A 21,555-nucleotide genomic window follows, 5' to 3' on the forward strand; every position below is an offset into this window, starting at 1 on the left:
TGGGATTTGGAGGAGTAACATGGGACACTCCATGGTCACTGCCTCCAACAGACAGTCTGATTTGAAGGCACATATGAGCTCCTAGAAGTAACTGGAGTAATTGAACAGAGACTGGGGACAAGGTCTAAGGGCTTCAGCCCAGTAGCTGGGCGCTCAGGGCCAGTGTATTTTGGTGGTTTTTGTTTTTGTTTTTGTTCTGTCTTTTGAGGGCTGCTCCCATGGCATCTGGAGGTTCCCAGGCCAGGGGTCTAATCAGAGCTGTTGCCACTGGCCTAGGCCAGAGTCACAGAAACGACAGATCCGAGCTGCATCTGTGACCTACACCACAGCTCACAGCAAACCAGGATCCTAACCCACTGAGCGAGGCCAGGGATCGAAACTGCAACTTCATGGTTCCTAGTCAGATTCGTTTCTGCTGTGCCACGACGGGAACTCCAGGGCCAGTGTATTTTGGAGACCGATGTTCATCTGCTCTTTGGAACTTGTAGCCTGTGGAAGCCTGAAACGTGTGACTTGGATCCTAAATACACAGTGACCAACAAAACAATTGACAGTCACTTTCAGATAATTATCATTCAGTGTTCTGGTGATCTGCAGCTAGGAAACAAAATGTCCCAATGTTTAATGGCTTAAAACAACCATTTTTGTTTTGCTCCTGATCTTGTAGCTCAGAAACTTGAGGAGAGGTCACTCAATAGTTTATGTCTGTTCTACCCAGCGTTGTTGGGGGCAGCTGGAGGCCCCTCTCTGGAGAGGGATTTTCACTCACATGTCTGGCCTGTCCAGTGCTCCTTGGTCTCTTTCTCCTCATGTAGCATCTCAGTCTCCAGGTCCCACGCAGGCGGCTTGACCTTCCTACAGAATGGTGGTCTCAGGCAGTGGCATTTCTTACAGTGGTGACTGGCTCCCCCAAGGCAGAATGTAGAGGATGTAGCCCAGGCCAATTAGGGGCTACGAGAACCGGCGCTGGGAGAGTTCCCTTGTAGTGCAGCGGGTTAAGGATCCAGCATGGTCACTGCTGTTGCTCAGGCTGCAGCTATGGCACTGCACTGGCCCCGAACTTCCACATGCCATGGGTGTGGCCAACAAATGAAAAATAATAAGAAATTAAAAAAAATAAAAGGAATGGCACCGGGTCTTTTCCAGCATGTTAATTTTTTTTTTTTTTTTTGGCCACACCTTGCCCTTGGCATGCGGAAGTTCCCAGGCTAGGGATCTCACCCAAACCACAGCAGTGACAATGCAGGATCCTTAACCCACTGAGCCGCCAGGGAACTCCTTCACTGTATGATATTGAGCAAAGAAAGCACGGAGTCCTTTCAGGCTAAAGGAGTGGAGAAATAGACCCCACCACTTGATGAAGGATGGCAAATTCTCATTGTGGAAGACCATGTGGAATGATACGGCCATCTTTGGAAATTCAACCTGCCACACTCAACGTTCTGTGCGAATGCGTAGTTAGAACTAACTGGTGAAAAATCAGAGTTGTCCCTATAATCTTACAAATGCTCAATACATAGGTCTCATGTCACCCAGCACATATTAATCCAACAGTCTTATTCACCTCAGATGCCTTGGAGCATGTCACCATCAGCGGTGGAAAGGATAGCCGTGATGTATTCCTTCATTGCCTTAGGGCTGTGAAAGAGAGTGTCAGAAACAAGACGTCCCCTAGACAAGGTCACTAAATAATAACTCGTGGAAAGCTTGCAATGCTTACTGAATTTACTAGTGTAGTAATTGCATTGAGTCTATGATAAGGTCAAGTTATACAAGATATATTTCCAAGTTCCTAAACAAATGAATTGACTTTAGAGGCAATATGGGGTAGGATTAGGAGCATGGGCTTTGGAGTCAGATGAAACTGCGTTCTCATCCCGGCTCTGCCACTGATTGACCATGCGACCTGAGGGGAAGAGTCTTAATCTTTCCCAGTCTCAAAGCACTTATAGTTTAAGATTGGGATCACATGTTACCATTAATCACTGCTGTGTAGCAACCTCCCCAAAATATTGACTTAGAAGAGCAATTTCTTTCTTCTTTCTTCTATGCACCTGAGGTATGCAGAAGTTCCCGGGCCAAGGATTGGAACCCATGCCACAGCAGTGATGATGCCGGATCCTTAACTTGATAGGCCACCAGGGAACTCCCAGCAATTGATTTCTTACAATTCTCTGGGTAAGGTATTCATGAAAGTCTCAGCTGGGTGGTTTCTCTGCATCATGAGGCATCAGCTGGAGTCACTCTCACGGCTGCCCTTAGCTTGCCATTTCACTCAGCGGGAAGATGCAAGAAGGCTTCACTCACACATGGGGTGCCTCAGTGTTCCTCCCAGGAGCCCCTCTCTACACACGGTCTCTCATTGTTCAGTAATCCAGCCCAAGCTTCTCTACAATGTGGATACTGGCTTCTTCTGAGTGAGAATAGAAGTTACCAGTCTTCTTAAAAATTAAAACTTAGAATTCCCTGGTGGCTCACCAGGTTAAGAATCCAGCATTGTCACTGCTGGGGCATGGGTTCGATCCCTGGCCCGGGAACTTCTACATGTCAAGGGCATAACCTCCCTCCCCCCAAAAAAGTTAGACCCAGAACCTGCAGAGTGTCCTTTCCATCTCAGTGTATTGGTCAAAGCAAGTCACATGGCAGTCCCAGGTTCCAGGGGAGGGGCAATGGCCTCCACTTCTTGATGGGCGGAGGGGTATGTGCCACAGGGAAGAGAGGACTGGGTGGCAGCTATCTTCGGAGACTGTCTACCACATCAGGGTCAAATGAGTGTGTAAAATGCATAGCACAGCATCTGGTATCCAAAGTATTTATTAATAAATAATTTTTAAGTGTGTGATAAAGATTTTGTCTCAAAATGTTTTACATCCACTTAAGAAAATTATCAGGGCGTTCCCATTATGGCTCGGCAGTAACAAACCCAACCAGTATCCATGAGGACATGGGTTCGATCCCTGGTCTCATGGTTGCTGTGAGCTGTGGTGTAGGTCACAGACTCATCTTGGATCCCATGTCGCTGTGGCTGTGGCATAGGCCAGCAGCTGCAGCTCTAATTCGACCCCTAGCCTGGGAACTTCCATATGTCACATATGCAGTCATAAGAAGAAAAAAAATAAAAATTAAAAAAAGACAGTCTATTCAATGTTTCTTTCCTCTTCCTTACATTTTCACCCCCTCCAACTGCAACCCCCAAAGCAAAACAATAACCCAATATAACACTCGTAGATACTCATAGAAAGCCCTTTCCTTGGAGTTCCTGTTGTAGCACAGCAGAAATGAACCTGGCTAGGAACCATGAGGTTGCGGGTTCGATCCCTGGCCTTGCTCAGTGGGTTAAGGATCTGGCATTGCCATGAGCTGTGGTGTAGGTCACAGCCGTGGCTCGGATCTGGCATGGTTGTGGCTGTGGCGTAGGCCAACAGCTGTAGCTCCGTTTAGACCCCTAGCCTGGCAACCTCCATATGCCATGGGTGAGGACCTAAAAAAGGACAAAAGACAGAAAAAAAAGAAAGAAAGAAAGCCCTTTCCTTTGTACTGGCTGTTACTTAGCTTCGATTTTCCTTAGGAAGGATGTCAGGTGGGATGAAAGGACATTAAGCAATTAGGACACTAAAGAGGTTATTTTGGTTTAAATTGGGCATTTTCCACTCAGTCTCCCCTTGGAGGGATTTTAACCATTCCCTATTTCCCAGGCCTGCATGACCTCGTGGGGAGAGAGCTGTGTACAACTTAAAAATATCCTCAGTGTTCTTGGGAAAGGTTGCTTAATAATTAGCCAACTACCTAAATTTCCCTTTAATCTCTGTAATTACCTTTCTGTAACTGGGAGAAGAGGGCTGGTAACCAAACAAGCCCAGCAGGTGTTAGAAGGAAGGTTAGAAGGAGAAGGGAAAATTGGCCAATGGGAGGGAGGCAGAGAGGCAGAGGCAATCAGGGGCTAAATGCAGCCCAGCCCTCGGGGGGCGGGGCCAGATGGAGGCCGGCAGGGAGCAGCGATGTTGAGAAGGAATTTTATCCTTCTACCAAAAAGTTCTCCAGAAAACCTTCCTGCCTTAGTAGTGGACCGTGCAGAAAATAATGGAGTCACTAATGGTTGACTCACCCTTAGAAAACCTACATCAGCCTGCAATTATCCTCTTATTTGTGAGCTCATTGGAATCATGGCTTCCACCTCCAGACAAGGCCTGGTCAGGTGTTGCTCCCCGTAGTGACCCCAGACGTCAGCACCGAACCCAGTTCAGAAAGCTCTTCAGTGTCCGGTAAGTCACCATGAGTCTAAAAATGTCGGTTATTGTCATTCTTGCTTATTTAAGGTAGAAAACGGTTTGGGATACATTTCTGATCTGAACGTGCATTGCTTTTGCTTTTTTTTTTTTTCAAAAATTTAGCCTTAGCTAACCAATATTCTCTGAAAGTCATGCTGTTTTATTTATTTATTTGTCTTTTCTAGGCCTGCACCCGCGGCATATGGAGGTTCCCAGGCCAGGGGTCCAATTCGAGCTGTAGCCGCCGGCCTTTGCCAGAGCCACAGCAACGCCAGATCCGAGCCTCGACTGTGCCCTACCCCACAGCTCACGGCAGTGCTGGATCCCCAACCCACTGAGCAGGGGCAGGGATCAAACCCACAACCTCTTGATTACTCGTCGGGTTCGTTAACCACTGAGCCACGACGGGAACTCCAGTCATGCTGTTTTAAATGCAGTGAAATTCCAATGCAAAAGTGCTGGCAGCTTGCAGCTTGTCCTCACTCTTCTTGCGTCTGTGATTAGCTCTTTTCTCTGGCCATTGGCCATGCCAACCAATGGCACCTGCAGACCCAACCCCAGACACAGAGGCAACAGCCTCCTATGGACTTCCTGCCAGCCTCCTGTGGTCTCTCCAAGGGCTCGGAGTCCCTGATTTCCCCGGTTCCCTGAAAGCTCTGACTTGTCCCACCATGATGGTGCTTTGGCCAAGCCCCCAGCGCCTCCTTTTGAACCCCCTTCCTCAGTTTCTCTCCCAATTGTGTAAGGTCTTATTCATATAGAAAACCTCTTATTTGGTACCCACAGTGATTCTGCTTCCCTCATTCAGTTCTGTTGTCATTATGTTAGCTGGTCTCCAGACCTGACCCCGAGGGAACCCCCCCAAAAGTCACAACTTTGTGAAGTCCCTCCCACAGTGAATCTGCCTGGCCCTGTGGCTCTCTAGAGTCAATGCAGACCACAGCAGAAGCAACAAATACCTCCTCCGGCCCTAAGACCCAAGAAGGCCTGGCGACTTCTGCTTTGGGACTTGTAGGAGTGCCCGCTCACCATGTAAGAAGTCCAGCTACCCTCCTGGGGAGACCAAGTGGAAAAGCCTGGAGAGGGAGAGACTCTGACACTGAATGAGAGAAAGGCCCCCATGTTTTAGTGGTCCTCTGAGCCCAGCCTTCCAGTCACCCTCCCCCCAAAAAGAGGATGAGAGAGGGAGCAGAAAGTGGTGCCATCTTGGATATTCTTGCCCCCACTAAGATGAGCAGGAGATCTTGAGTAAGAGCAAAAGAAAAACCAACCAGCTGAGCCCCATAATCCACAGAAGCAGGAGGAATAAGAAAATCATTGTTTTAAATCTTTTTCTATTTTACACAATTACAGACTTACAGAAGAAGATAGAAAAATAGTACCCCCCAAACCCATGTACATTTCACCCAAATAGCCCAAAGTTAACATTTCACCCCCCACCCTCCACCACTCTCAGCTGTTTGAAAGTAAGACATGATAACTCTTAGCCCCTACATAATTCAGTGTGTATCTCCCTAAAAATAAAAAAGGCTCTTATATAAACACGGTCTAATTATAACATTGGAAAATTACATTTTTATAATGCTATCATATAACCTAACAGACCTTGCTTAAATTTTGCCCATTGTGCAAAATGTCCTGTGTAGCAAGAAAATCCTGGATCGCATATTGCATTCACTTGTCAGGGCTCTCTCATCTCCTTTAACTCAGATCAGTTCCCCTGACTGTCTTTGCCATTTATGGCATTAACACCTCTGAAGAGTACTAGCCAGTTTGGTTTGTGGAATGTCCCTTCATTTGGGTTTCTGGTATTTCCTCATGATTGGATTCAGTTTATACATTTTTGGGGTAGAAATATGAGAGATTTTTTTTTTTTCAGTGAATCCTAGCAAGAGATACGCCATGTTGATTTGTCCCATTGCTGGCGAATTGCATTTGAACTTGGTTATGATGATGTCTGACAGTTTTCTTCATGTAAAGTTACTGTTTTTTTCTTTGTGATGAATGTGTGACTCTTTGAGACCGTGTAAATATCCTGTTTCTCATGACGCTTTGATCCACTAGCTTTAGTATCCGTCGATGATTCAATTGATGAATCAGTTATTACCACGATGATCGCCAAATGATGATTTTATACTTTCATCATTCCTTCTGCATTTATTTTATTCCAGTATAACAAAGAGCTCTTAAAAACAATGTGATAAAAAAATAAAATAAAAAGTGCTTCTTCAAAAAAAAAATGAAAGAGCTCTTCTCCTCCCCTTTTTATTTGTACCCATTTTACTGATTTATTTATATTTGGTTCTGTTGGTTATTACTGGTTACTTTCATGATTTATTCTGATGCTTAGATGGTCCAAGATTTGGCCTTTAGGGCCCTCTTCAACTGGCTCTACATCCTTTCATGTGTTCTATCATTCTTTGAGTATTTCTATATTTTTTTGGCACAAGGTGCTCCAGGGTCATCTTGCACTGTCCTGCCTCAGCCTTTGAAATCAACCATTTTCCTAAGGAGCGCTCATTCTTTTTAGTGGGGAAAGGTATTTAGAAACCAAGATCTGGCTGCTAGGCATGCTCACTGCTTCTGGAATGTCATTGCTTTTTGGCCTTCTTAGTGGAAAGAAGTAAGTATATATATATATATATATATATATATTCACCTGCACAAACACATATATATGAAAATTCACTTTATTTTATATCTATTTCTGTGTATTAAAAACCATTAGTTTAGGAGTTCCTGTCATAGTTCAGTGGTTAACAAATCCGACTAGGTACCATGAGGTTGTGGGTTTGATCCCTGGCCTTGCTCAGTGGGTTAAGGATCCGGCATTGCCGTGAGCTGTGGTGTAGGTCATGGATGCGGCTCAGATCCCGTGTTGCTGTGGCTGTGGTGTAGGCCGGCGGCTACAGTTCCGATTAAACCCCTAGCCTGGGAACCTCCATATGCTGTGAGTGCAGCCCTAGAAAATACAAAACAAACAAGCAAACAAACAAAAAAACCAAACCATTAGTTCAAACCATAAGTTCATACTGATACCTCCGATTCTAATCCAACACCTTAGGGCTTCATTCTAGCTGTCTCACTTTCTAAATTGATAATTTCCTTTCCCAACAGTGAAAAATCTGGGTCCTCTTACTCATGACATATTACCTTATCTTCTTAACCCAAGAATATAGAGAAAGTCATTTCAAAATTCTTAAACCACACCTGTGCAGAAAAAAAAGCAAAACAAAACTGCTAACCTGAGGTCAGTGTTTAGAGAGAATTTTTGCCTTTAGCTTCAGGGTATGTGGTTCAAATACTTTGATAAAAATTACTTGACATAGCTGTGGTTATTGCTTTAAGTCACTAAGTTTTGGAGTGGTTCGTTTTGTGAGGGATTGTAGAATGACTTTGCAAATTAGAATTTATTACAGGTCCAGTGTAAAGAAGTAATCAGGCAGAACCTAAATGACATCAAGGTGTGGAGGATGGAGTTTCATCGGACTCATGTGAAAATCTGAACCACGTAGTAATAGGCGTGCATTACCTTAGACAACTCTTGATGAGTCTGGGAAGAGTGGTACTGGCCTGGACTCGAATTACGTATCCGACAAGGGGTAGACAAGCTACCCCTCTCCTTTCTCCATCATTCCCATCTGATGGGAATCTCACTCCCCAGACACCCGCTGCTCCCCGGCTACTGGAATATCCTGCCATGGTTTCCCAGCTTTGCTTGGGAACTCCTCCCAGTCCTCCACTCATCTTCCCATGTTCTTACCTCTGAATGGCCTGTGAGTCCCTGAGAAAATAGCTGTCTAGTTCAACAAATTCACAATAGAGAGTGAGACTATTATCTAACTAGTGCTACTAGTTAGACTCAGGCCCTGGGAAAGAGTGGCAGATACTTTAGGACCAAAACTTTCTGATCCTGACCCCTGATTCCTGTCTTTTTTTTTTGCCATTTCTAGGGCCGCTCCCGTGGCATGTGGAGGTTCCCAGGCTAGGGGTCTAATCGGAGCTGTAGCCACCTGCCTATGCCAGAGCCACAGCAACCCCAGATCCGAGCCGCATCTGTGACCTACACCACAGCTCATGGCAACGCTGGATCCTTAACCCACTGAGCAAGGCCAGGGATCGAACCCGCCACCTCATGGTTCCTAGTCAGATGCGTTAACCTCTGAGCCATGACAGGAACTCCGCTGACCCATGTCTTCTTAATCTGTAGGCTAGAATTGTCTGGCTGGGGAGAGCTAGAGAAAATGTGCATAATGGATGCTGCCTTGTAAACTATTACAGATAATGTCTTTATCACTTGAATGGTTTGATGCATAAGTACATCTTTGAGTTTATGCACATACTTATTGTTACTGAAATGAGAGAGTTTATAAACAAACATTCCCGTAGATCCTGATTCAATGAAATCTTTACTCTCTACCACTTGAGTAATGCATGAAGCAATGTGTTAGCTGTAAGCACTGGTCAACAGAAACCATAACAAGACTGCTACTGGCTTTGCTGTGGTCCCCATAGGGTGGATGTCGGTGACTCTTCAAATTAGGGAGGTTGAAGAGAACTCCTTATTGATCTGCTGACTTGCTCTGGTGCATGGAACGCTTCATGTTATTGACCAACACAGGAAGGGCCCCAAAGGGGGGAAGGGTGGGCTTCAGAAACAGCCAGAAGGCTTGACTATATAAACATTATATAGTCATATGGACATTATATAGTTATATAGGTTATATAGGACATATATCCATTATATCATTATAGAGGACAGACTATATAACCATTTCTTAGAGTTTTCAGAAATTATTTAGGGACGGAGAAGCTTATAACAAGAATAGATTTTTCATCATCATCCAGATGAGGGCTTGGACTCCTTTTGAATTTTCAGAGCTGCAACCTTGGTCTGTACTCTAGGCTGGCAAGGCAGGACATAGCTCCTTATATAATGTGTGACAGGTGCGAAACGGTGCCTGCCCATCCGAGTTGGTCTCTGCAACTCATTTCCCAAGTGTCTCAAGGGCAGAGCAAGATAAGTGAGCATAATGAATTTCAATATTACAGAGTGATTTCCAGGGAGTTACATTACAAATTAATAAGCCGAGACTGATTGGGGAGGATGATTATCAAGGGCCTGGCTCATCTATCTTCTGCAGCAGAGCTTCTTAACCAGAAGTTCAAAGATACATTTCAGGGGTCCATGCTCGCCCAGACTGTAAGGGATTTTACTTATGTGTTTTTTTGTGAGGAGAGAGGTAGCTGCTGCTTTAGATTCTCAAGGGGCTCTTTGACCCCTCTCCAAGGTTAAGAATCTTGATCTATTGGGAGTTCCTGTCGTGGCGCAGTGGTTAACGAATCCAACTAGGAACCATGAGGTTTCAGGTTCCATCCCTGGCCTTACTCAGTGGGTTAAGGATCCGGTGTTGCCTTGAGCTGTGGTGTGGGTCACAGACATGGCTCAGATCTGACATGGCTGTGGCTGTGGTATAGGCTGGTGGCTACAGCTCTGATTCGACCCCTAGCCTGGGAACCTCCATATGCAGCAGGAGCAGCCCTAGAAAAGGAAAAAAGACAAAAAAAAAAAAAAAGAATCTTGATCTATTTGAACATTTCTGGGACTGGGTCTCCCAAGACAAACACTGTGGATGGCCTCCCCTGAAGGGGGCCCTCCCATTGTGTGTTCAGATTTTTGACATCCTTCCCGCCTCCAACCCAAGTCATGACCGGAAGCCAAGTACCACAAGGCTCAAAAGTGCCGTAAATACCTTGGCTCCCTTGGTAGAGTCCCTTTCCTCAAAAGAGGATTTTTTTTTTTTTGTCTTTTTGCCTTTTCTACGGCTGCACCTGCAGCATATGGAGGTTCCCAGGCTAGGGGTCGAGTTGGAGCTGTAGCCACCAGCCTACACCACAGCCACAGCAGTGCAGGATCTGAGCTGCATCTGTGACTTACACCACAGCTCACAGCAATATCAGATCCTTAACCCACTGAGCGAGGCCAGGGATTGAACTCACGTCCTCATGGATACTAGTTGCGTTCGTTAACTGCTGAGCCACGATGGAAACTCCAAAAGAGACTATTTGAATCCAAGCATGAGGGTGTGTGAGGAGCTAACTGCCCTGATTAATTTCAAAGAGGACATTAGTCCCAAATGAAATTCTTTTCAACATTCCTTACATTGGGTGGAGACAGGCTTGATAATCAATGCTCAGTTGAACAGTGAGATGTCCTCTGGAAGAACAATGAAAAATAAGAGTGTGAATTCCATAATATTTGTGACCCGCTGAGCCTATGAGCTCTGGGGAAAAACTTCCTAGGAGCAAATCTTGGCTTCACTGCATCCAGCAGTCACATCTCTGGGCCTCAGTTTTCTCCTCTGTAAAAGAGGGATGATAATGATAGCACCAGCTTTGTAGGGTTGTTTGTGAGGATTTAATGAGTTTCTATTTTGTAAAGCCCCAGAACAGTTCTCAGACTGTCAGAAAGAGCCAGTAAATGACTATTGCTCCTCTTCACAATCAATTGGATCGACTACACAGTCAAATTTATCAGGTAGTTCAGTCAGTGGATTGCCGGTATAGACTCAAATTTTGCACTGGTTTAGGATTCAATTACTGTGATACAGAAGAGTTTCTTTAAATGATAAGTAGGTTTGATTAGTTATTTCAGGAGGCATTTATGGCGGGGAGGGTGGGCTTGCTCCTTAGGGAAACTGAGCTTCAGTCCTGAGGCTGCAGATGCTGCATTTCTGCCTGCAAGCAAAGATCCAGACCACATGATGGATAAAAATAGCAATGATCCCAGAGTTCCCGTCGTGGTGCCGTGGTTAACAAATCCGACTAGGAACCATGAGGTTGCAGGTTCAATCCCTGGCCTTGCTCAGTGGGTTAAGGATCCCACGTTGCTGTGAACTGTGGTGTAGGTCGCAGATGCAGTTCAGATCCTGCGTTGCTGTGACTCTGGCATAGGCTGGCAGCTACAGCTCTGATTTGACCCCCAGCCTGGGAACCTCCATATACCGAGGGAGCGGCCTAATGACCACTTACTGAGGACTTTCTTTTTTTAATTTTTGGTCTTTTATTTACTTTTTTTTTTCCTTTTCTAGGGCTGCTTCCTGCGGCATTTAGAGGTTCCCAGGCTAGAGGTCTAGTCAGAGCTGTAGACCCTGAGGAACTCCCTGAGGACTTTCTATATTGTAAGAACACTACAGATATTATTACACTTACTTTTTAAAAAATTTTTAATTATTTATTTATTTTGTATTTTGTCTTTTCAGGGCTGCACCCGCAGCATATGGAGGTTCCCAGGCTAGGAGTCGAATCGGAGCTGTAGCCGCCAGCCTACACCACAGCCACAGCCATGTCAGATCTGAGCCATGTCTGTGACCTACACCACAGCTCACAGCAATGCCAGATCCTTAACCCACTGAGCAAGGCCAGGGATCAAACCCGCAACCTCATGGTTCCTAGTCAGATTCGTTTCTGCTGCACCAAGACAGGAACTCCTATTACACTTACTTGACACAATAATTCTAGAAGATCAGCCTGATATACCATTTCACACATGGGAAAATTGAGATTCAGAGAGGTCGAGTACTTTTTTCAAGATCACACAGCCGACCAGTGCACACATGGACTGACTCCAAAGCCCACAATCTGGCTTCTACACTTGCCTTGCTCCTGATTTTACTGTCACCACCCAATGAGATGAGAATAATTAATAAAAGGCCTCTCAATGCTCTGTTATTAACAGTGCCACTTGTTGGAAGGGGTGTGTCTGGGGAAAGGAACAGGGGATGGGATCCATTGATTTTTGTCATCTGATCACTTCTCAAATTCAGTCTGTTCTGAACTAGCCTAACTTGCCCAATCTCTGTGTTCCATGCACCTCTTTCCCAACTCCTCCTCCTTCTGTAGCCTCTGTCCTACTTACCAGCCCACTCGCTTCCCTGTCACATGGGCAGGACACCAAGGAACCTCTCGGCTCCTTTCCCCTCAGGCTCCACTTTCGGTCCCCAAGTCCTATTGTTTGAACCCTTAAAATGCTTCTCCATTCTCACCACCTATTCTTAATTTGAGTCTCCTCACTTTGCAGTCTGGTTATTTTCCCAAGTGGTCCCCCAGCCTTTAGTCTCTCCCCATTGTGGCCCTTTTCCCTCTTGTCTACAACCTTTCTAAAGACCAATGTGATTGTGTCACTCCTTTCTGTCCCTCCAGTTGCCCATCCACAGAATGAAGTCTAAACCCCTTACCATGCCTTATAGGGCCGAGGGTGAGAATTTCTGGGGTATCCACCCAGCCCATGAGTCACAGATCCCCCTTTCTTTGGGAATCGTTCCCACTCCATCCAGAGCTGGGTTTCCAGGTACCATATTTGCAAAGTGTGACCTCACCCCTCAGTGATAGTTGATTGAACCAGGGTGGTGCCATGACTGGAGCTGTACTGAGTAGAGTGCTCACACCAAGAATTGGAATTGGGGCCACAGAATTATTTTCTCCGTGTGTCTGAATCTGCGCCTTGTAAACTCTAGAGCTCTAAGGCAGGACAGGTGTTGTGTCACATAGACTGGATTGGCCAGAATTCCTGTCTGGATGGCTAGAGAAGGAAACATTCTTGTCTGCAGAGAGAAGTGGGATAAAAAATGAAGCATGAACAGGGCCTGGACTCAGCACAACCTTCTACTTCCAAGTTCTAGTCCTTCTTGGCAACCTGATGTATCCCAATCTTTGGGTTCTGAGGATTTCCTATTTACGGCAAATTCATCTTTTTAGCTCAAGTCAACTTATGTGGGTTTTTACATTCCCTCAAAGCCCCATCTAATTTGACCCCTGCACACATTTCCTACTAACTCTTGCACCTTCCTCTGTTCCTCCTGTGTGCTCATTCTTCCCCTTGGCCACAAAACCGCTCATTGCTCCCTTGCCATTTCCTACACTCTGATCACTCTGCGCCTTAGGTCATGCTGTTCCTTCTGCCTGGAATCCCCTTCCCCACCTTGTGGGTCTGGGAGATTCTAGCCCTTTAATGCATTGTTCATGTACAACTTCCCTTCTGAAACTTTTCTTTAGCCCTTCCTGTGTGGCCTCAGAGCTTTGTTCATCAGCCGATGTAGAACTTCGCCTCTGGACTCTGTTTGTTTCCATGTCTGTCTCCACCACCAGCCTGCAAGCTCCTCACTTCATTAATCCCACTGTCTGTAGCCCAATATGTAAAGCCTCTTGGATGTGTTGGCAAAGTGAAGGTTTGCAGCTTAAAATTCTCATCTAGTCATTTCAAGGATGCATATTCTATATACACATGGTTCATGGGGTTGGAGATGCCTTCAGAAGCAGCCCCGAGGTGAGATTGTCACAGAAGAGGAAAGAAAGAGGGTCTTGAGGAATCAAATCTGTACCCCCACTCATTCTGGACTTCCCCAAAGCATCTCAGAGGCTTGATCTTGGCTTCCTTTCTGGTTGGGAATTCAATGTAGCCTCAGAAGGTTAGGGTCCCGTGGCTGACCTCAGCCATCCCCCAGAACTTGGCAAAGATTGGTGTTTGACGTTGCTGTTTCCTTTCCCCCTTCCAGTACCCTCTTCTGGATACCTGATAGGCTCACACTGCCTCCTGCCTGCCCCTTCCTCCTTTTTCCTTCCCCTGCTGCTTTCCTCCCCACCCCTGGCATTCCCAATCCCCTGGACATACTACTCCAGCAGAGATCTCTTTCAGGCCCCAAATATTTGACATTTCACATTCAGAATTCATGAGCGTTTATTACATATTGTGCCAGGCACCATGTAATGAGCAACTAGAATGGGAGACTCTGGTGCCAGATTCCCTGGGCTTGAATCCTGGCTAGGAATTGGAACAATGATAAGAATAATAATGCTCTTTACTTCATGGGATTATTATAACATTTAATATATTTAGAACAGCATGAGGCACACAGGAGGTACTCGGTAAGTTATTAGTCATTGGTGAAGATAACATTTCTCCAACTTGAAAACACATGAGCATCCTAAGGAGGCTAATAATTCAGTGACCCTTCAAACCAATGTTATTAAATATCTGTTCAAATTTTATTTAGAGTAGTGGTTCTCTAACTTTGGCATGTATTAGAATCATCTGGAGGACTTTTAAAACAGACAGCCGCCTTCATTCCCAGTGTGTCCAACTCACTATGTCTTTGCTGCCTAAAGATTTGCATTATTTAAATTTTATTCATAAATTTTTAGTTATTTCATTGTGGTAAGAACATCTAACACGAGATCAGTTTATCATCATGTTGTTAGCGTGAAATCAGCCATGTTGGGAGTATTTACAATGCCGAAATTAGCAAATGATACAAACCCCAAGAGCCAAAGTGTTATGGGATTTTGATAGGGATTGCATCAGATCTTTAGACTGCTTTGGAGAGTTCTTTCATCAACGTTTTACAGTTTTTAGTGCACAAAACTTTTACCTCCTTAGTAAAATTTATTTTTTAAGTATTTTATTCTTTTTAGTGCTATTGTAATTGAGATTGTTTTCCTAATTCCCTTTTCAGATAGCTCACTGTTAGCGTATAGAAATGCAACTATTTTTATATGTTAATTTTGTATTCTGCAACTTTACTGAATTTGATTATTGATTCTGTGTGTGTGTGTGTTTAGTCTTTAGGGTTTCTACATGTAACATGTCATCTGCATAGACAATTTCCATTCCCATTTGGTTACATTTGATTTCTTTTTCTTGCCTAATTGCTCTGGCTATGACCTATAATACTATGTTGAATAGAAGTAGCAAGAGTGGCATCCTTACCTTATTCCTCATCTTAGAGCAAGTTTTCAGTTCTTCACCATTATTTCTGATGATGCACTATAGATGCAAAAATCCTCAATGAGGAATTGCCCTGGTGGCACTCTGGGCTAAGGATCTGGCATTGTCACTCCAGTGGTTCAGGTCACTACTGTGGTTTGGATTTGATCACTGGCTTGGGAACTTCTACATGCTGCAGGCGCAGCCAAAAATAAAAATAAAAAATAAAACACTGGCGTTCCCATTCTATCTCAGTGGTTAATGAACCCGACTAATATCCATGAGGACTCAGGTTCAATCTCTGGCCTCACTCAGTGGGTTAAGCTTTCAGTATTTCCATGGATTGTGGTATAGGTCACAGATGTAGCTCAGATCCCGTTTTGCTGTGGCTGTGGCGAAGACTGGCAGCTATGGCTCCCATTTGACCCCTAGACTGGGAACTTCCTTATGCTGTGGTCCTTTAAAAAAAAAAAAAGACATAAATAAATAAATAAAACAACCCCCAAATCCCCAAATCCTGAGTCTCACTCTGTGGAGATAAATGAAAGACTTTTCAGACCTTGCTCTAGCAGGAGAAACAACCACCATCATTTATGTTTGGTAGAGACTCAAAGGCAGTCAGAAGAGGTGGAAAAAAGTGAAGACTCCAAATGTGCTCTGATTGGGGTTGTTGGCATGCGGAAGCTGGAAGTGGGCTATCTAGCAGCAGGGCATCCTATGTGATTGGTTAAGGGTGCATATTTGACCTTCCTTACTGGTCCTAAGTTGGAAGCAGGGAGCAAAATCAGAGAAGCTGGCCCACAGTGATTAAGTGTTGAGTGTTTGGGTGCTTCAGAAGCTTGTAGTTTGATTTCCTGGGCTGGTTGCTGCAGAAGATGGGCCAGAGTCCTTTGTCACGTGTGGTCTGGCCATTGTCCATTTGTATGTTTATTCTCTCAGTGTGGACCAATTAAATCAGAACTGGTGGATCTAGGGGTCCGGGCTTAAATATATATATATATACTCTAAATGATTCCCATGAGAGCCGAGGTTAAGAAATGTGATTTTTTTCTTTCTTTTGGCCATTCCCTGGCATATGGAGTTCCCAGGCCAGGGATCAGACCCAAGCTGCCCTTGCAACCTATGCCAAAGCTGTGGCAATGCTGGATCCTTACCCCACTTTGCTGGGCCGCCTGTCAAACCTGCATCCCAGGGCTCCAGAGATGCCACCGATCCCATTGCGGCACAGTGGGAACACCCAGAACTATGATTTGGAAAGAGAGAGGCTGAGTACTCTGCAGGGGAAAGGTGGAGAATGTGGAGGTACAACAGAGTGGTCTTCCTCTCTCTCTTCTCCCTGGGCAATGAATCTCCTGGGTGAGGTGACCCACCCTCCAGCAAGCTGGTTAGTGATTGTCTTACACATTGAGCCACCTTTAGGGAATGGGTCCCTAACTCCAGTGCAGAAACATATCGAAAATAGGACAACTGGCAGGATTTGCCCTCTGTTTTAGCCTCGCTTATAGACTGGCTTCTACTGAAATTAGAATAAAAATCCAAACCCACCAGGACCTACAGACGCCCCTAGCAATTCTCTGGCTCATCTTCTGCCCCTGTTTCTAGTCTTCACACTTGCCCTTTCTCATCCCCAGCTCAGCCGGGTCCTTCTGCAGGGCCCGTGGTCCTTTCCATCAACCGTGCGCTTCCTCAGATCTTTCCGTGGTTTGCACATCATCATTCAGGATTCAGATGACTTTCACATTTCAGAGAAGCCTTCCCAATCCCTCTTGCTAGGACACTTCTCTCCTCTCCCAGTCCCTTTTTGCCCTGTTGATCTATTTTATTTTCTTCATAGAACTTACCTATCTTAAGTTAATCAGTTTACATGGTTATTGCCTCTTTCCCCCAATAGGTGAGAATATAACCTCCCTGAAGGCAGAGGGTTTTGTCTGTTAATAAGACACCGCTGTATTCTTAGTGCTTGAAACATAACAGGTGCTCAATAAACATTTCCTGACTGAATGAAGGGAATCAGGACTTGGCTCTCAACCCAACCCTCTGTCATTTACTAAGTGTGACTTTGTTTTGGTTTTAATTTTAATTCAAATTTTTTTTTTTTGGTCTTTTCAAGGCCGCACCCACAGCAGATGGAGGTTCCCAGGCTAGGGGTCAAATTGGAGCTACAACTGCCAGCCTATACTACAGCCACAGCAGTGCAGGATCCAAGCCATGTCTGCAACCTACACCACAGCTCATGGCAACACCAGATTCTTAACCCACTGAGCAAGGCCAGGGATCAAACCCGAAACCTCATGGTTCCTAGTCGGATTCGTTTCCACTGCACCACGGCAGGAACTCCTGTTTTTAATTTTTTTTTATTAAAATTAGTTGATTAACAATGTGCTGTCAATTTCTGCTGAACACTAAAGTGACCCAGTTATACACATACATGTATATACACTCTATCTTCTATCATATTCTATCACAAGTAATTGGATATAATTTCTTGTGCTACACGGCAGGATCTCATTGCTTATTCATTCTAAATATAAAAGTTTGGGAGTTTCCGCTGTGGCGCAGTGGTTAACGAATCCGACTAGGAACCATGAGGTTTTGGGTTCGATCCCTGGCCTTGCTCAGTGGGTTAAGGATCCGGCGTTGCTGTGAGCTGTGGTGTAGGTTGCAGACTCGGCTCGGATCTGGCATTGCTGTGGCTCTGGTGTAGGCCGGCGGCTACAGCTCCTATTAGACCCCTAGCCTGGGAACCTCCATATGCCGCAGGAGTGGCCCTAGAAAAGGCAAAAAGACAACTAACTAACTAAATAAATGGCTGAGTAATAGTCCATTGTGTATATCTACTACATTTTCTTAATCCATTCATCTGTTGATGAACATTTAGGTGTTTCCATGTCTTGGCTGTTGCGAATAGTGCTGCCATGAACATAGGGGTGCAGATGCAGCTTGGCTCTGGCATTTCTGTGGCTGTGGTGTAGGCTGGCAGCTACAGCTCCAATTTGACTCTTAGCCCAGGAACTTCTGTATACCGCAGGTGTAGCCCTAAAAAGAACAACAATCAAAAAAAGGGCCTTCACCCAACATAATGGCTCAAATGTCCAAGAGCAAGTCTAGTGAAAATGGGGATATTTTGGAAAGATTGGGACTTCCAGAGTCCTCAAATTCTGTCACTTAAGTAACTATCCTCTCTGGCAATACCTAGAGGCGGCCAATGGGCTACCTTCCAACAGAGTCTTTATCACCCATAACAAAGGTGCTGGAATTTCTTGGGGTCTTTGGGGTAAAATCTACATCAGCTGGATCAAGGGCAAAAGTTGTGACAGCCAAGGACGTTCTTCCCTCCCATCTCCTTTCATGAGGACCAGAAGGAAGCGTAGATAACCGACAACTTCCAGCTGTACACCTCTGTCCCCATCATGGCATTCATGCCAAGAGTGCACTGTCCAAGAGCTCCTCCCAGCTAATGACTGGGCTCAACAGAGATTCTGGAGCTGGGCATTCTCACCCAGTATGGGACTCTTCCAATGGGCAACTTTTGCTTGGGGACTCCTGCTTGTCTGCTAAGACTTTCTTGAGCTGCACTGCAGTCTGAGGTTATTCCAATCTGAGGCCCCTCCTTCCCACTCTCCTTGAACAAGTGTCAGACCTACAGGGTGGTTTGAAGCCTCTCCCTGTCTGCTCCCGATCCCTCCCCTTAGTTCTTTACAGGTATTTCTCTCAGTCCATCTCTGGGCCTAGCTGGTCCCACTCTAGGATCTGCTTCTCAGAAGACTTGAACTGACATAGAAGAGACAGCTCTTTATCTCTCCCTGTAGCCGTAACCTCCTAGGTTTCTCTAGGCCCTTGCAAGATATAAAATTTTAATAAGCAGCATCAATTAGGAGACACCCTGTCTCCTTGTCCTTTAATGGAGTCTGGAGCAAGCTCAGCTGATGGCGTAGATATTGTTTTCCCCATTCAGAGCTGACTGAGGTGGCCCAAGGGCCCCTGGTAGAGAAGAGTTGTAGAAATCAAAGAAATGCATACTTTGGGAAGCCCTCTCTTTTCTAGCATCCCCAGTGGACATTTGCATCATTGTTGTCAAATCCAGCTCATCCTCCAAGGAAAGAAGAGCTGGGAAGAGAGGGTTGGAAATGAAGACAAACTTGCCAAGTAAATCAGTGATAGGATGCAAGAGGAGGTCAGAGAGGAGGAAGCAGCAAGGCATTTAGGAAGATGTGCCTGGTGGACAAGATCCAGCAACAATTCCCACTCATCATCTGAAAGCATTCAGGAAGCCCCCAGTGCAGAAGGGTGGCCCAGAGTAACTGAGAGACAGGACCACAGGACTCTAGAGCAGGGGTCCAGAGAGAAGATCTTCCAGCCCCATGGATTTCCAACAAACCCCCCTGGAGTTACCTCTGACAGTTTCTGGATGTGGGGGTCCCTAATGATGTGAGTCTCATCTTCTCACTCTACAGTCAAAACACCTCCTGTGATGGTTCTCCCTCTCAGAAATAGATCTGGAAACCATAAGGTCATCTCACCCTTTCCTGTTATCTACAGAATAATGGAAGCCCAGAGAGGCTATATGATTGCCCAAGGTCACACAGCAGGTTAACAGCAAAGGTGACAGGCTTAGAACGCTGGACTCTTTTTTTTTTTGGTCTTTTCTAGCAACGTGGGATCCGAACCACATCTGCGGCCTACACCACAGCTCACGGTAATGCCAGATCGTTACCCCACTGATAGAGGCCAGGGATTGAACCCTCAACCTCATGGTTCCTAGTCAGATTCGTTAACCATTGAACCACGATGGGAATTCCAAGAACTCGGGACTCTTGACCTTGGTCCTTCCAGTTCCCTTTCTGCTTCGTGATGCTACCCCCTCAAGGAATTTACAATTTCTCTGTCAGATTGGACATAATCCAATCAAACTGAATTGGCAGACTAACCACATCGAGCGGATGTTCAGGCTGAGGTGAGCTGATGTGTCAATTTTGTGTTCATAGAAGATGAGCTCGAAGAGATTTCCTGGCTTTTCCCTCAAGGTGTCATGTATACATCTATTACTTGGACTTCCTCATGGACAGCTAAATCCATCATTTGACAAAATGTTCCACAACAGAGGCAACAAGGAGTGGTAGAAACAGGTTTGCGAGCTGGACAAGGCTTGGGTTTAGCCCTGACTTTTGCACCAGGACCTCAGGCAAATTTACACATGGCCTTTTGGCACCTCAATTCTTCATCTGTAAGGCGTGGAGAGCACCTACCTTACAGGTTGCTTTCAGGATTAGAAATGGTATAAGTCAGAGTTCCCATCATGGCTCAGTGGTTAACGAATCCGACTAGGAACTACGAGGTTCAGGGTTCGATCCCTGGCCTTGCTCAGTGGGTTAAGGATCCGGTGTTGCCATGAGCTGTGGTGTAGGTTGCAGACACGGCTCGGATCCCAAGTTGCTATGGCTCTGGTGTAGGCCGGTGGCTACAGCTCCGATTGGACCCCTAGCCTGGGAACCTCCATATGCCACAGGAGTGGTCCTAGAAAAGACAAAAACAAAAAACAAAAGAAAAGAAATGGTATAAGTGATGCAGTGAGCCATGCCCGGCACATAGTAGGTGCTCTGAACATGGTAGGGAGTATAACAGAAAGAATAGAATTCTTGCGCCTAAGGCCCTTGAGGAGTCACAATGCTGTGGGGAAAACGGTGCATGTGGCAGCGAGGAGACAACGAGCTGCTCCATGATCTCTGATGATGGTAAGGGATTCAGAGGCAGGAGAATTAATTCCCAAAGATGATTTAGAGGAGATGGGACTTGCCTTGAAACTTAAGAATTAGGGAGTGGAAGGTGCGTGAGAAGGGCATCATGATGTTAGCAGAGGGGCAGAGGAAGGAATGGGAATCAGGGCCCTGGACAGAGGCGCACTCTGGTACACGGATTGGATGGTCAACGGGAACCTGCTGTCCAGCACAGGGAACTCTACCCAATATTCTGTGATGCGCTACACGGGAAAAGAATCTGAAAAAGAACGGGTGTGTGTGTGTGTGTGTGTGTGTGTGTGTATAGTTAAATCACTTCGTTGTACAGCAGAAAAGATCGCAACATCGTAAATCAACTATACTTCAATAAAACTTAAGGGGAAAAAAAAAAAAAGAGTCTAAGCCATAGACTTCCTGGAAGTGGACTTAGAGAATAGCGGGTAAATCACCAGAGTGTTAGGAGAAGCTATAGAAACGTATGTCACCAGGTAGACTTTTACTCTTGCAAGAGGAAGGGACATTTTGTGACCCTTAAGACAGTTCTGGACATTTTTTTTTTCCTTTTTGCAGAATTGGACGTTCCCAGGCTAGGGATAGAATCAGAGCTGCAGCTACTGGCCTGCACCACAGCCACAGCAACACTGGATCCAAGCTGCATCTGCAAGCTCTGCCACAGCTTTTGGCAACGCTGCATTCTTAATCCACTGAGTGAGGCCACATCCTTAGACTGTGTTGGGATCTTAACCTGCTGAGGCACAATAGGAATTCCTGGTTAATTGTTCTGAATTCG

The 21,555-nt window shown here is 45.5% G+C and overlaps 1 long non-coding RNA gene across 1 annotated transcript in view; it reads left to right on the forward strand.

Annotated features, from left to right (window-relative positions):
- Positions 1–3,980: 3,980 nt before the first annotated feature.
- LOC125129135 (uncharacterized) overlaps positions 3,981–21,555 on the forward strand; it is a 143,960-nt gene continuing 126,385 nt past the window's right edge. The window contains exon 1 of the long non-coding RNA XR_007135420.1: positions 3,981–4,262. This is a non-coding gene — a long non-coding RNA (uncharacterized LOC125129135). The remainder of the gene's footprint in view (positions 4,263–21,555) is intronic.

The sequence above is a fragment of the Phacochoerus africanus genome, chromosome 6 (genome assembly GCF_016906955.1).
Source record: "Phacochoerus africanus isolate WHEZ1 chromosome 6, ROS_Pafr_v1, whole genome shotgun sequence".
Lineage (NCBI taxonomy): Eukaryota > Metazoa > Chordata > Mammalia > Artiodactyla > Suidae > Phacochoerus > Phacochoerus africanus.